Source organism: Lepidothrix coronata, unplaced genomic scaffold, assembly GCF_001604755.1.
Source record: "Lepidothrix coronata isolate B3197 unplaced genomic scaffold, Lepidothrix_coronata-1.0 Scaffold259, whole genome shotgun sequence".
Lineage (NCBI taxonomy): Eukaryota > Metazoa > Chordata > Aves > Passeriformes > Pipridae > Lepidothrix > Lepidothrix coronata.
Genome location: NW_016690439.1, coordinates 320,767 through 336,767, shown reverse-complemented (window position 1 = coordinate 336,767; position 16,001 = coordinate 320,767). Strand labels below are relative to the sequence as shown.

General features: G+C 47.6%; 1 long non-coding RNA gene across 1 annotated transcript; it reads right to left on the bottom strand.

The window, feature by feature from the left end:
- Positions 1-3,413: 3,413 nt before the first annotated feature.
- LOC108507527 lies at positions 3,414-8,466 on the bottom strand. Its single transcript, XR_001878173.1, has 3 exons — positions 8,379-8,466; positions 5,706-5,916; positions 3,414-3,986 (listed from the first exon to the last, which is right to left on the bottom strand). It is a non-coding gene; the product is annotated as an uncharacterized LOC108507527 (long non-coding RNA).
- Between the last annotated feature and the right edge of the window lie 7,535 nt (positions 8,467-16,001).

Sequence of the window (16,001 nt, the reverse complement as noted above, 5' to 3'; positions counted from 1 at the left end):
CCCTAACCCTAACCCTAAACTTATTCCTAACCCTAACTCTAACCCTAACCCTAACCCTAACCCTAAACTTATTCCTAACCCTAACTCTAACCCTAACCCAAACCCTAACCCTAACCCTCACCGTAACCGAAACCCTAACCCTAATGCTAACCCTAACGCTAAACCCTAATCCTAACCCCTAACCATAACCCTAACCGTAACCCTAACGCTAACCCTAACCCTAACCCTATCCCTAACCCCTAACCCTAACCCAAACGCTTACCCTAACCATAACCCTAAACCCAAACCCTATACCCTAACCCAAACCATAACCCTAACCCTAACCCTAACCCTAACCCTAACCCTAACCCTAAACCTAACCCTAACCCTAACCATAACCGCTAACCATAACCCTAACTGTAACCTTAACGCTAACCCTAACCGTAAACCTAACCCTATCCCTAACCCCTTACCCTAACCCTAACGCTAAACCCAAACACTATACCCTAACCCTAACCCAAACCATAACCCTAAACCTAAACCTAACCCTAACCCTAAACCATAACCCCAAACGCTAACCCAAACCCTAACCCTTTTTAATCCTAACCCTAACCATAACCCTTGCTAACCTTAACCCTTGTTAACTCTAAACATGACCCTAAACCTAACCATAACCCTAAACCTTAACCCTAACCCTAACCCTAACCCTAATCCTAATCCTAACCCTATCCCTAACCCTAACCCTTACCCTAACCATAACCCTAAACCCAAACCCTCTACCCTAACCCTAATCCAAACCATAACCCTAAACCTAACCCTAACCCTAACGCTAAACCATAACCCTACCCCTAACCCTAAACCTAACACTACCCCTAACCCTACCCATAACCCTAACCCTAACCCGAAACCCTAACCCTAACCCTAACCCTAACCCTAACCCCTAACCCTAACCCTAACCATTACCCAAACATTAACCCTAAATCCTAACCCTAAATACTAATCCCTAACCCTAACGCTTAACCGTAACCCTAACCCTAGTACCGTGTAGTCTCTTTTTTAAGATTAGGGTTAGGGATCCTGGTTTGCGCATAGTTTGCAGTCTCTTTTTTAAGGTTAGGGTTAGGGAACAGGCTTTGGGTATAGCTTGCAGTTACTCTGTGGACTCATCAGCACTGACTCCGCCCAGGAGGCGGAGCCAGTGACGTGGAAATTCAGCGCTGACTCCGCCTCTTGACTCCGCCCAGTGTGGGGGACCAGTGCTCTATATAAGGAGAGTACATACCGGACGGCGGTGGGTATTCTGCCAGACACGCAACAGAACAGTAACAGCAAAAGCAGACACCCAAGAGAAAAAGCAAAAGATTCTGACAGCGGAGGACAGTGAATCAGGCTTATAGCCCGAGAGGGGCTTATTGGGCACCGCTGCGTGTCTGGAATGGGCTAAACCCGCGATTGCTAGATCGCGCATTGAGACAGATTCTGCCAAACCCTAACTCTAACCCTAACCCTAACCCTAAACCCTAACCCCTAACACTAACCCTAACCCTAACCGTAAACCCGCGATTGTTAGATCACGCACTGTGACAGATTCTGCCTAACCCTAACCCTAGCCCTAACCCTAACCCTAAACCTTAACCCTCACCCTAACCCTAACCCTAACTCTAACCCTAACCTTAATTTTAACCCTAACCCTAACCCTAAGTGTAACTGAAACCCTAACCCTAACCCTAATGCTAACCCTAACACTAAACCCTAATCCTAACCCCTAACCATAACCCTAACCGTAACCCTAACGCTAACCCTAACCCTAACTATAACCCTAACTCCTAACCCTAACACTAACCCTTATCCTAGCCCTAAACCTAAAACCAAGCCCCATACCCTAACCCTAACCCATATTCTAACCCTTACCCTAACCCTAAACCTAAACCTAAACCTCACCCTCACCCTATCCCTATCCCTAACCGGAACCGTTACCCTAACCCTAACCCTAACTCTAACTGTAACCCTAACCCTAACCCAAACCCTTGCTAAGTCTAACCCTAACCCTAACCCGAACCCTAACCCTAACCCCAATCCTAACCTTAAACCTAACCCTAACCCCAATCCTAACCCTAACCCTAACCCTAACCGAAACCCTAACCCTAACCCTAATGCTAACCCTAACACTAAACCCTAACCCTAACCCCTAACCATAACCCTAACCGTAACCCTAACCCTAACCATAACCCTAACCCTAAGCCTAACCCTTGCTAACCCTAACCCTAACCCTAACCCTATACCCTAACCCTAAACCTAAACCTAAACTCTAACCCTTATCCTAAACCCAAACCCTAACCCTAACCCTAAACCCAAACCCTATACCCTAACCCTAACCCTAACCCATGATCTCTTAACATGGCTTTTAGGAGTGAGAGGTTGATCGAGCAATCTGAATTTGGCCGGATTAAAAAGTGCCAGTTTTCCTACTGTGCAGGGACCTCCCTCTGGGTAAGCAGAAATACCCTGCCACGCTTGATCCCCGCATGGAAGGAAAAACCCCTTAGGGAGTTTCATATTTCTGGGCACACGCTCTGTGGCCACCGTAGTGGCAATTGATTTGTTGCACCACAGCGAGGAAGTGCCTTAATAGATAGGTTTGTTGGCCAATACATTGTGGGGAGTAAATAGTTTCGGTTCCGTGTATCTGTGGAAGATTATACAGTAGCTGGTGGGGAGAGAGCCAAGGAGATCAATCTCCTGAGGTGGATCCGGGGTGAAGGCCTGGCGTGAGACAGTCTGTGATAGTGTAGCAGAGTTCAATGGGATATGACCTGAAATCCAACTCTGAGAAGTAAACGTGTTCCAGCGCTCTCCTGGGGTAACTGGAATGCCCACCAGGCAAGTTTGGAAGGGGCTTTCAGCACTTGACAAAGCCAGGCACAAGGTGTCTGTGCCCGTGGCCTTGGCCAGCGTTATCCATAGGTTCTCTGGGGGTTGCTTCATCCAGTCTCTTACTGGTGATGAGGTAGTGATGGTTGTACTCATCCTTAAGAGGATGACAGTGTAGATGCAGAGGCGGACGGTCCACATATTGGATCAGTTTTCGGACGACTCACACTCTCCTTGCTGGAACCCACTTTGGTCCTGCGTCTCCTGCAATAAAAGCGTACCCTTTCCCCCATGTAATAAGGGGAAAGGGGCCTGTCCAATTTTCTGTTAATGGGTCCTTATACATTACCTTTGCTTTTGTAACATTATGGGGGGAATCTGAATTAAAGTGCTTATCGATGGGACTTCTGTTTGTGTGAGTATCAGATTCCTCCAGCAGATTTAAAAAATTTAAAACGTACATTACTTTTTCCAGTCTTTCTTGGGGGGTCATACCTGTACTCCCCCTTTTTTGTTTTTTTAGTAAATTTTTAATATTTTGGTGGGCTCTCTCTACTATCCCCTGTCCTGTGGGGTTATGTGGGACCCCAGTGATATGGTGTACACCCCATTCCTCAAAAAAACTTTTTGTATCTGTAGAGACATAGGAGGGCCCATTATATGTTTTAATCTGTTTTGGGACTCCCATCCTTGCAAACGCTGATAGAAAATGTCTCTTGACATCCCTGCTTTTTTCACCGGAATGCACAGTGGCCACAATCATTTTTGAAAATGTGTCAATGGACACATGTACATATTTGAATTTTCCGAATTCAGGTATGTGCGTGACATCTGACTGCCAAATTTCCAAAGCTGCTAATCCTCTAGGATTGGTCCCCTCTGGAACCAGCAGGGCAACCATTTGACAGTCAGGGCACGCTTTTAAAACCTCTTTTGCTTGTGTTAATTTTAGGCCAAATTGTTTTTGCAGTGACCGTGCATTTTGATGAAAAAATTAATGGGAAATTTTAACCTGTTGATACAAATTAGTGGTAACAACCATACCTGCTAGATGGTCAGTAATCTGGTTTCCCTCCGCCACAGGGCCTGGTAGAGCAGTGTGAGATCTTGTGTGGACAATGTAATATTCAAACTTTCTGTTGTGAATTAAAAACAACAAATTTGTTAACAGACCGAACAATCTTTCATTTGACTCTTCTTTCAAATATGAATTTTCAATCCTTTTCACAATGCCCACAACATAAGCCAAATCTGATATAATATTGATCGCCTAATTTTTAAAAATTTCAAAGGCGCGAACAACTGCTGACAATTCCACGATTTGGGGAGAACCTTGGGCCTTATGAATATCTTGTTGCCAATTACCGTTTTCTTGCCAGACAATTACTGCATTTCCGATTCTCCCAGATCCATCGGTAAACAATGTTTTTGCACTTTTTATTGGCATGTCTGATTGTATAATTTTTAGTTTTACTGGAATTGGAATTAGTCTTTGTAAAAATGGGCATGCCGGGAGGTGGAATTTGATTTCTCCCGGATAGCCTCCAATGGCAATCTGAAAATCAGTGGAATTCTGCATCAGTTGTTCTACCTGTTTGAAAGTCAGTGGGAGGTAGATGCAACTCAGCTCCTCTCCACTGAGTTCCAAACATCTGGTGTGTCCTTTGAAGATCAATTTTGCAATCATTTCTGCTAGGGTGACAATTGTTTTAGAAAACTGGTGTGGGAGGAAGATCCACTCCCACAAACAGAAGTCCTTAGCATCTGTTGAGAATTGGCCTAATATGTCCAATGGCTGTATGTGCTCTCTGATTATAATTAAAGAAGATGGCAGTCCCTCCAGCTTTCTACCTATTTGTCTTTCTGATATCTTTTTCTCAACCGTGGAGAGGGCTTTCTCGGCCTCAAGAGTCAGAGTTCTGGGGGAGTAGTTCGAATAGGGGATGCAAATCATCAGTTGTGATCCCCAGTACTGGTCGGATACAATTGATTGCTCCCAATAGTTTTTGGAGGTCATTTAAATTTCAGACTTTCTTATCAATCATGACTGATTGAGGTTTGATAGCTTTAGAGGTAATTTGGAGTCCGAAGTACCTCCAGGGTGCTTCCTTCTGTATCGTCTCAGGGGGTACTTCCAATCCTTGAGAATTTAGAGCTGAAATCGCTGCATTCAGAGTCTTTTTGACTGCCGATTCTGTTTTAGCCCAAATCAATACATTGTCCATATAATGGAAGATGATCGATTGGGGGAACTTTTGCCTAATGGGTTCCAACACTTTTGCCACAAACATTTGGCATAGTGTCGGGGAATTCTTCATCCCCTGGGGAAGCACCTTCCATTGGAACCTGCGATGGGGGTCACAAGCGTTGATGGCTGGGATTGAAAATGCAAATTTGACCGAATCAGCCGGATTAAGATAAATGTGAAAGAAGCAGTCCTTTATGTCAATCACCACTAGAGGCCATTCAGCAGGAAGCATAGATGGAGAAGGAATTCCCTGTTGGAGGGCTCCCATTGGCTCCAGGACTTAGTTCACTTTGCGCAGGTCCTGGAGAAATCTCCAGAAACCTGAGGATTTTTGTATCATGAACACTGGAGTGTTCCAGGGACTGGTGGAAGGCTCTAAGTGTCCTTTAGCCAATTCTTGATTAACCAAATCATTTAGGATTTGCAGCTTCATTTTGGGTAGGGGCCACTGATCCACCCAAACAGGGGTTTCAATTTTCCAATTCAGTTTGGGCAGCTGCACCTGCTCAGTGACCCCCCCTAAAAATTTTCTTTTGTTTTTAAGCTTAGTTGCCACTGTTCCATGGCGTCCCGTCCCCACAGTGTGATCGGAATGTTTAATACATACGGTTGAAGAGATGCAGGTCTACCGTCCAGCCCGTATACTGTGACAATTTCTTTGCTTCTGACTGGGTGCTGTGACCCTCCTACCCCGCTGACTCATGTGTCCGCGGAGTGGGCCAGCCAGCCACACAGCCAGTCCTTTGCTGCTAGTATGGTTACGTCTGCCCATGTGTCCAAAAATCCTTCCACCTTGATCTTTTGTGGATGTCCTGGTTCTGAAAAATAAATTAAACATTTTAGGAGAGGTCGAGAAGACTTCACTGAGGTCACCCAATTGGCTTCCTTCAGAGTCTCACTCCTCTCCTCCTCGTCTTTGGACATCACACGTGTCAGGGCATCCATGGAGATCATTTTCGCAACCGGGAAATCATCTTCCAGCTGTACAGGTGGCAATACAACAGACAAACACATGACAATGTTATTATTAGCGAGACCCGTTAAGAGAGTAGGAATCACCATAACACCCCTCGACACAGCCGAGAAATGTGACACTATTAGATATGTCTCTTCTGGGTGAACGCTGGCAGATGGCCTGACCCTGGCCAGCTGCTCATATGAGCTTAGATGGGTAGAAGGATGGACAACAGTTAAAATGATCAATCCAAGGGGGTGCACTGTTGCTTAACTGGGACCGAGTCCGGTGGGGGCTCCCGCACTACGGGGTAACTGGGTGCGGTGTCGGGCGCAGGATGGAGCGGAGCTGAGGGGATGCTTTTGTTATTGCACCCCCCCGAATGCTCTGCTCCCCGTTTCCCGAGTGCTCACAGAAGCACAGGCGGAGGTCCGGCAATGAACTAAAGGTGACCTTCCTCCTCAGTCCCAGGGGTTTTCTTGGGGGAAGGAACTCGCCATTAATGTTAGTTATTGGTCGGCAGCTAGATGACCAATGGCGGCCTTTCCCGCACCTCTGGCAAAGTGTTTTTGGGGCATTAGGTTCTGTGGCTAACTCCGGACAATGCTTTTTAAAATGTCCTTTTTTCCCTCAGTTGAAGCAGGATTGGGATCCGCTGAGAGCAGTGGCTAATAGGCATGCTTTATGGGAACCAGACCTAATGTTCTTACAAGCTTCAATCATTTCAGGTAGGGAGGGGTCTTTTAACATCTTAAGGGCTTTCTGATTATCCTCGTTTGCTTTTTCTATAACCAATTTGTTAAAGAGGATGTCTTGGCTTTCTTTTTGTTGAACTTGATGACTAATTGCTTCTCTCAATCTAGTAATAAAATCCACAAAAGGCTCTTTCAGGCCTTGATTAATTAATGTAAACGAGGGAGTTTGGACGTATGCGTCCGCTACCCTCGTAACTGCTTCTAATGCCAATTCTTTCGATATGTCTAAAAATTTCAAGTCAGTTCGAGATTGATCGTCCCTACTTGAATAGTGTCCCTGGCCATAAAGCATGTCTACAACCTGCCTCACCGGTGTTCCCCTCCTTTCCATTTTTTCATTAACATATGTTGTAATCAATTTTTTCCACTCCATCTCAAAGACGAACGATTGTACCGTGGAGAAAAGTCCATTCACAACTCTGTGGATGACATAAGGTATGAGTCTACAGGCCAAAAAGAACGATTCCAGCAAGCCAACCGTAAAGGGCGCTCCTAGTCCATACTGGACAATGGCTTTTTTAATATTCTTATGCATGGGGTATGAAATGGGTCTCCATTCTGGAGTTTTACCCTCCTCCAGGTAAATCGGAAAGGCCTTTAGAAAGTCTATGTCATTAGCTTGAGCAGCTTCCTCCCTGAAAGATTTCCAAATATTTGGATGGTTTGCCTGTCTTTTAGGGGAGTGCTGCGAGTAGTCTATATCGGAATCGGACGACCGGTAAGTGGGGTAGGCCTCGGTGGAATGGGCCCTATGGGTGCGGCCATTTTTACGGAAACTGGATTTAACTTTTGGCCTAGCCCCGCCCCTGACTTCCTTTCTATCCCGGGGGGAAGGTCTTTCCAGGCAAGAGGCAGAGCTGGAGGGAGAGGGCGTGCTTGTGGGTGTGTCGGGGGAGGAGTCTCTGACACACGAAGGTGGGGACGGAGGTGGTCTAGGGGGTGGTACAGAGGGAACCCGCCCCCTTTTTTCCCATGCTGGTGTCTCCCGTGGCAACTTTTCCTGCTTTCACTCCTTGCGTGTTCCGCCTCCCTCCTTCCTGATGCCATTTTGTGCACGCCTTGATGCAGCTTCTTTTTCCCTCCCGCCATCTTGTGTCCGGTGCAGTTTGTGTGACAGTTTAGGAGCTGTTTTTGCAGATAGGAGTCTTGTACGTGATTTCTTGTGTTTTTCATGGAGACCGCTATTCCGGTTCATCATCTGGTGCTGTAGCACCATCAGAACTAGTCTCCAGGCAATTAAAGCTTCTTTGGCTGTTCAGTCCCCTCTATCATTATCTCGCCACAGACTATATCCAATTGACTGCCACTGGTCCACAGAGGTGTCCTCTGCGAGTACGTGACCCTTGTGGTCCAGCCACTTGGCGAGTGCTTTTGCTGATTTCTTATCAAGGGGGTGACCGTGTTCAATAATGAAATCCTTAAGTCGTCGGTAGACGAACTTCTGAGAGGTGGACAGCAAGAGTCCCATGGTGTTATTACAGTGACTCTTGACACTTGTCCTTTCTGTTAAAAATCCTCCTATTAGGGGAGAGGTGTTGGGGTGGGAAGTGGAGTGTCCCCAGCTGCTCACCTTCTCCGGTGCGTCGACCCGTGCGACTCTGTGAGGTGTTGTTCAAGGCACGAACCCCACTCAGACATGAACGAGTGCCAGAGCAGAATTACCGTTTATTCAAACTGCTTAGGTTTAAATACCACGCTTGAACATGTCACATGACCTTCCAACCAATGATAATCAAGTATTGTCAGAGAACCCGGGAGACTACAACTCCCATGGTTCCTTGTTACATTCTTCCTGCCACATCTCTCCCCTCTTTTCATTAACAAGTTGAGAAACAATACATTTTTAACATTATTATTATAACCAATCTTATTTCAACTAATTATAAAAAACAGGGCTTATCGTCACAAGGCCTTTATTGAACTGTTTACAACTTTATTGGTTCGTGCAATACTCAAGCAACCTCAAATTACCGAGGGTTTGTAGGTGTGGATAACCTTTTATCTGAGGGTGACTTTGTGTAATGGCATCATCTTTATTTAAAAGGAAAATGTGTTGGCTTGTAGATGTTGTGTTTGAGGTGGTGTTGTTTGAAGTAGTGTTTAAGATGTCTTGCTATAAAGTGTACTTGCATTCACACACACATACATGCGTCCACTCAACCTTCTCATTCATACTCTGGTGGCCACCGTTTCATTCTCTCCTTACACATGCATTCTTAAACCCTTTATTGTGTTTGACTCATGGAATTTTGGTTTTGTATTGGTTACTGTTTATGTGTTTCTTTTGGTTCTGTATTGGTTACTGTTTATATGTTTCTTTTGGTTCCGTTGTATCATTTATTGCTTCTTTGTGATTATCCCTGTTTTAAAGAAATGTTAATGTAGATTTACACACATAGGGAACAGACCCATCTCTCTTTCCCCCTTTTTTTGTTTTATACCATGTTTTTCACTGTGTGATGTGTTTACTATTGTTGGTCATGTTTCTTCTAATCCAAATCCTTCACTTATTTCTTTTGGTGGTTGTTCCTGTTGTAGGGGAGGGCTAATATAAGGCCTGACACACCTAAAACTAAAAGGGACCCATTGTAATTTGGTACCCTTGGATACACAGGCATATCCCCTTCCCCATGTTATGAGATCTACTGGTCCTGACCATTGCCCAGATATTAGATCTTTGATCATAACTGGTGGTTTGGAAGATGAAAATATTTGAGTTTTATGTTGGCGTTCATACCTGCTATGGTCTGTATCATCACAGTTTAAGAAATTTAGAACATATGATAGGTTAGAGTCCTTGTCTATGCATGGAAGCTTTCGCACTGTTCTCAATACAAGTTTTGCAATTACTTTGTATATCTCTCGGGGGTAATCTAGTTGGGACTTGGGCTTTGAATGTGCCCCCTCCCCGACTAATTGAGCATAAGTCATTCTCGTTTGAGCGTTAGTTTGGTCATTAATATAAGCCTTACAGCTTTCTCTAAAGTCTGTGAGCCATACACTACATTCTGTAGTGGTTAGTACCATTTTTAGTAGTGCCTTCCAGTCATGGGGTGCAAACGTGTGTGCTACTTAGGGTTTCTAGGTAGGAAAACATGTGGTGTGAGGAGACACCACTCTCTTTAATTATCTGCCTTAAATCTTTGATCACCTCGTATGATAAAGCTTGGTACTGGGGGCCTTGCCGGGGTCGATGTATAACAGGGCATGCATTTACTACTTTCCAGTCACCCACACGAGATGCTTCCTCCCTGCATTTATCCCATAAACCTATGGAGGGACCTCTGCCCAATCCTGAAGCTGTTTCTCCTTCTATGTCCTCTATAGACTCGCTGTCCATTTGTCCGTCATAGTCATCCTCCCCCCTTCCCGGCGAAATGCCTGAACCTGGGGGTGGCAGCTTCACTTCCGCCGCGCGGCAGGGGCAACACGGCGGTGCCTCTGGTGCCACTCTCCTTCCGCACGTTGACTCTCCAACCGCCATGTAACGGTCGCCCCGTGACGGTCCAGGGGTAGGCGCTGCTCTGTAACGGTCCTCGGCTCCAGCAGCACTGCTTGCTGCTCTGTACAGCACGGTCTCAGCTGCAGCCATGGGCGCTGGCATAAAGCCAGCATCCCCCCCCGCTGCCATGCTCACGCTGCCACCCCCCAAACCATGCCCCTCCACACCACACGCTGCCACTGCACCGTTCCCCCCAAGGGCTTCCCCTCCCCCCCATTCCTCCTGGCCAATGTGCATTCCCCCCCGCCAACGTACACCCCCCCCCCCGCGCCACTCGGTCTGTGGGGGGGCTGGGGTTGAAGGGGGGGGTGAGGGGAAAGGAGTGGGGGGGGAGTCCACTCTCCCGAGTGCATTTGCTTTTCTGTAGTGCATATTTAAAGCTATCATAATGTCCTTCCATGTAGCTAAATTCTTGAGGGCGTCTGTTTTTCCTTCACTGGCTTTTTCAATAATCTTGTTCCCTATTTTCCTCCAAGATGATACTTGATAAGGTCCAGTTAGAGGTAATGCAGGTTCATGCAAAGGAATCCAATATAACAAGTCCCATAACTTACTTTCTTCTATGTTTATGCTCTGTTCTTGTAAAAGTCGACAGATAGCTTCAGCTGTTTGTTTGATTTTTGGAGTAATTCCCTCCTGACGGGTAAATCACCCTCCCATATTCGTCAATTTTTTGTTACCTCTGTGCTGAAGCTCTGTTGTCCTTTCTTCTGGTCCTTTTTTCTTCCTTTTTTGTTCCTTTTTGCAGAGGTAACCCAGGACGCTGAATTCTTTCTTTTCTTCCTTTTGGTTTTGGTGATATGGACACCCCCGGACAGGTTCCCCAGACCTGCTGCTCCTGGTTGCCGGTAACCTACTGAAGTCCCTTATCGGACGGCCATTTGAGGTGTTGTTCAAGGCACGAACCCCACTCAGACACGAACGAGTGCCAGAGCAGAATTACCGTTTATTCAAACTGCTTAGGTTTAAATACCACGCTTGAACATGTCACATGACCTTCCAACCAATGACAATCAAGTATTGTCAGAGAACCTGGGAGACTACAACTCCCATGGTTCCTTGTTACATTCTTCCTGCCACAGGCCTGACCCTCCATCTCTCCCCTGTTGTTGCTGCAGCACTCTCGGTACCATGTGCATGGCAAGAGCTTTCTGGGCGGACACCTTTCGTCTGGGAGGAATCTTCATCCGTATTCACTTTTGGCCCTCAGACGGCCGATTTAGGAACGACGCTCCTGCCCACGAACAACTGCCCTTCCAGCCAGGAAAAAAGCCCTGACTCTCCATCTCTCAGATGCTGTTGGTGCAGCACTCGACACTACGTGCACAGCAAGAGCTTTCTGGGCGGGCACCTTTCGTCTGGGAGGAATCTTAGTACGTTTACAATTTTGGCTCTCAGACGGCTGATTTAGGAATGAGGTTCCTGCCTACTAACGACAACCCTTCCAGACAGGAAAGAAAGCCCTGACCCTCAGTCTCTCACCTGCCGTTGGTGCAGCAGTCTCAGTACTACGTGCACAGCAAGAGCTTTCTGGGCAGGTACCTTTGGTCTTTGAGGAATTTTCGTCCATGTTCACTTTTGGCCCTTGGACAGCTGATTAAAAACGGGACTCCTGCCCGCGAATGAATGCCCTTCCAGACAGGAAAAAAGCCTTGACCCTCAGTCTCTCACCTGCCGTTGGTGCAGCACTCTGGGCACTATGTGCACAGCAAGAGCTTTCTGGGCGGACCCCTTTGGTCTGGGAGGAATTTTTGTTCGTATTCACTTTTGGCCCTTGTACTGCCAAGTGCGGCACAGCTCTGCTCCCTGCGAACAACTGCCCTTCCAGCCATGAAAAAAGCCCTGACCCTCCATCTTTCAGCTGCCGTTGGTGCAGCACTCTCAACACTACGTGCACAGCAAGAGCTTTCTGGGGAGGCACCTTTGGTCTGGGAGGAATTTTCGTCCTTATTCAGTTTTGGCGATCCAACGGCCAATTTAGGAACAGGGCTCCTGCCCACGAACGACTGCCTTTCCAGACCGGAAAGAAAGGCCTGATCCAACGTCTCTCACCTGCCGTTGGTGCAGCACTCTTGGCACTACGTGCACAAAAAGAGCTTTCTGGGCAGGCACCTTTGGTCTGGGAGGAATCTTAGTACGTATACAATTTTGGCTCTCAGACGGTTGATTTAGGAATGAGGCTCCAGCCTACAAACGACTGCCCTTCCAGACAGGAAAAAAGCTCTGTACCTCAGTCTGTCAGCTGCTGCTGTTGCAGGAATCTCTGCACTACTTGCAGAGCAAGAGCTTTCTGGGCTGGCACCTTTGGTCTGGGAGGAATCTTCGACCGTATTTACTTTTAGGCCTTGGACGGCCCATTTAGAAACGAGGCTCCTGCCCGCAAATGAATGCCCTTCCAGACAGGAAAAAAGCTCTCGCCCTCAGTCTCTCAGCTGCGTTGTTGCAGGATTCTCGGCACTACGTGCAGAGCAAGAGCTTTCTGACCGGGCCCCTTTGGTCTGGGAGGAATCTTCGTCCGTATGCACTTTTGGGCCTCAGAGGGCCAAGTGCGGCACCACTCTCCACCCCACAGCCCAGTGCGTCGCAGCTCTCCTCCCCGCGAACAACTGCCCTTCCAGCCAGGAAAAAAGCCCTGACTCTCCATCTCTCAGATGCTGTTGGTGCAGCACTCTGGACACTACGTGCACAGCAAGAGCTTTCTGGGCGGGCACCTTTGGTCTGGGAGGAATCTTCATCCGTATTCAGTTTTGGCCCTCGGATGGCTGAGTGCGGCATGTTATAAGTGATCTAAAGAAATTGGCTACTCAAAACGGGAAAGAGTTAATAAAGTTACTGTATTGTGTTAACTGCTTTGTTAGAATCATAAGTTAACATGTTGTGCAATGCTTAACCACAAGTTCTGTAACACAACACAAGAATGATTTAGCATATTGCATTTTGGAGATGTTTGTTCTAAGTGTATTAATAGGAACCAATATGGAGGGGTAGACCATGAGGAGTCCGGGTGATCAGTCGTCATCCCAATGGAAATTTCCAGGACCACAGCCTCATAGAAATCAATGACTCTGAAATTATTGGTGGACACCTTTCAGCAACGGCGATTGCCCGCGAAAGGAGGAACCAACCCCTAGTTGGCCTGCGAAGAGGGAACCAAGTATGATGCAGCCCGCGAAACCTCTACCAATGGACTGATGACATGACTTTGGGGGGAGGTGACAACAGAGGGTATAACAAGTGCTGTTTCTGTTCCTCTGTGTGGACCGCGGCAGGAACTGAGGTTTCCTCCGGTTGCCTGGCTAGTCGTTTTTGCTTGTCGGTATTAATAAATCTTTTTATTACCTTGCAACCAAAATTATAGCCTCATTTCATCGATCACAGGCATGACTCTCCTCCCCGCGAATGACTGCCTTTCCACACATGAAAAAAAGCCCTGATCCTCCGTCTCTCACCTGCCATTGTTGCAGCACACTTGGCTCTGCGTGCACAGCAAGAGCTTTCTGGGCGGACACCTTTGGTCTGGGAGGAATCTTCGTCCATATTCAATTTTGGCCCTCGGACACTCGATTTAGTAACGTGTCTTCCTCCCACAAACCACTGCCCTTCCGGAATGGTTCCTGGCAACCAAAGAACCAATGACTCACACCCTACAATGAAACCCACCCCATGTGCCATGGGCCCCTTTGTAATGTCACTGCCTATCCTCCTTTTTCCGGAATGACCCCTGGAAAACAAAGAAGCAACACCACACAATGTCACAGTGCAGCCCCACCTCTGTGCCATAGGCCCCATTGTGATGTCACAGCCTACCCTCTCATTTCTGGAACAGTGCCTGGAAAGCAAAGAAACAACGACGCACATCCCAAGGTGCAGGCCCACCCATGTGCCACAGGCCCCTTTGTGATATCATGGCCTATCAGTTCCCTTCCTGAATGGAACCTAGAAACCAAAGAACAAATGCACCACAATGTCAGAGAACAGCCCCACACGTGATCCATGGGCCCCTTTTGTTATGTCACAGCCTATCCTCTCCATTCCGCAATGGTCCCTGGAAACCACAGAACCAATGCCACACGCCCACAGAGTGCAGACCGAACCACGTGCCATGTGCCCCTTTGTGATGTCACTGCCTATCCTCCTCATTCTGGAATGACCCCTGTAAAACAAAGAAGCAACGCCACACAATGTCACAGTGCAGTCCCACCTCTGTTCCATCAGGCCCTTTGTGATGTAATGGCCTATCCTCTCCATTCCAGAATGGCCCCTGGCAACCAAAGAACACACATCCCACTCCCTGATAGTGCATGGGCCCCTTTGTGATGTCACAGCCTATCCTCTCCATTCAAGAATTGCCCCTGTCAAACAAAGAAGACATGCCCCACAGTGTCACAGTGCACCACCACCAGTGTGCCATGGTCACTTTTGTGATGTCATGGCCTATCCTCTCCATTCCGGAATGCCCCTGGTAAACACAGAACCAACCCCTCACATCCCACAGAATAGCCAAAGCAATGTGCCTTGAGCCCCTTTGTCACAGCCTAGCCTCTCCATTTAAGAATGGCCCTTGGAAAACAAATAACCAATGCCACACAATGTCACAGTGCAGACCCACGTCTGTGCCATCAGGCGCTTTGTGATGTCACGGCCTATCCTCTTAATTCCAGAATTTCCCTGGCAACCAAAGAACCATTGCCTCAAACCCCACAGAGCAGCCCAACCCACATAACTCGCGCCCCTTTGTGATGTCATGGTCTACCCTCTCCATTCAAGAATAGCCCTTGGAAACCAAAGAAGCAACGCCCTACAGTGTCAGAGTGCAGCCCCACCCGTGAGCCATGGGCCACTTTTTTTGTCACGGCCTATTCCCTCCATTCTGGAATGCCCCCAAGAAACCAAAAGACAAACACCCCACATCCCCACAGTGCAACCCCACCTGTCTGCCGTGGGCACCTTTCTGATGTCATGAACTACCTAACGCTGGTTTATTCCCTTTGTCAACTCCAAGAAAGGAAACCAAAATCAGTGCATGACTTTAGCAGCACATTGGCCAAACCCCAACCATTCCGCCATTCACTGTCTCCTAAGCACACTGAAGTCCTCAAGGCCCTGGCTCTGGCCAAAGTCGCAGCCTGTGGCTCTCACTGCATGGCACACCCGGGATAGGGAAAGAAGAAGTTCGGTGGCATTTCTGAAAGTTGCCTGGAGCCCTGCTTCTCCTTGTTACCTCCCTGACTTACCTGCAATGCTCATCTCTTTCCAAAGCCTACCGGGACGGCACCTCCAAAGAGAAGAGGGAAATGCTTCATTGCTGAGCCCTGCAATACCCTGCCCTTGCCCACCAGGCCAGTGGAAGAGCACCTGACCTTGTTGCTCGGCTCCTCGGCCTGTGGCTCCGCTCCTCTGGGAATACGGACAGCCATTGCAAAAACATCACAGAGGCAAAGGCACATACTGGTGGATCCTCTCAGGGTGAAATGCCACGACCAAAGTTCCCCTCTGAGGTTCCTTTACACTGACCTCTGACTGCAAGGATCTCCATCCCATTCCGCTGACGCTGTCAGGTTGTGTACCATTGGGAGAAAAAACAAATGAGAAGGGATGGGCTTAGATTCACCAAAAATACAGCCTGCCAGAAGTCACATCTGATTCAGTCTGGCAGTAAAAGGCTCATCTTTCTCAGCTGCCCTCCGGTGC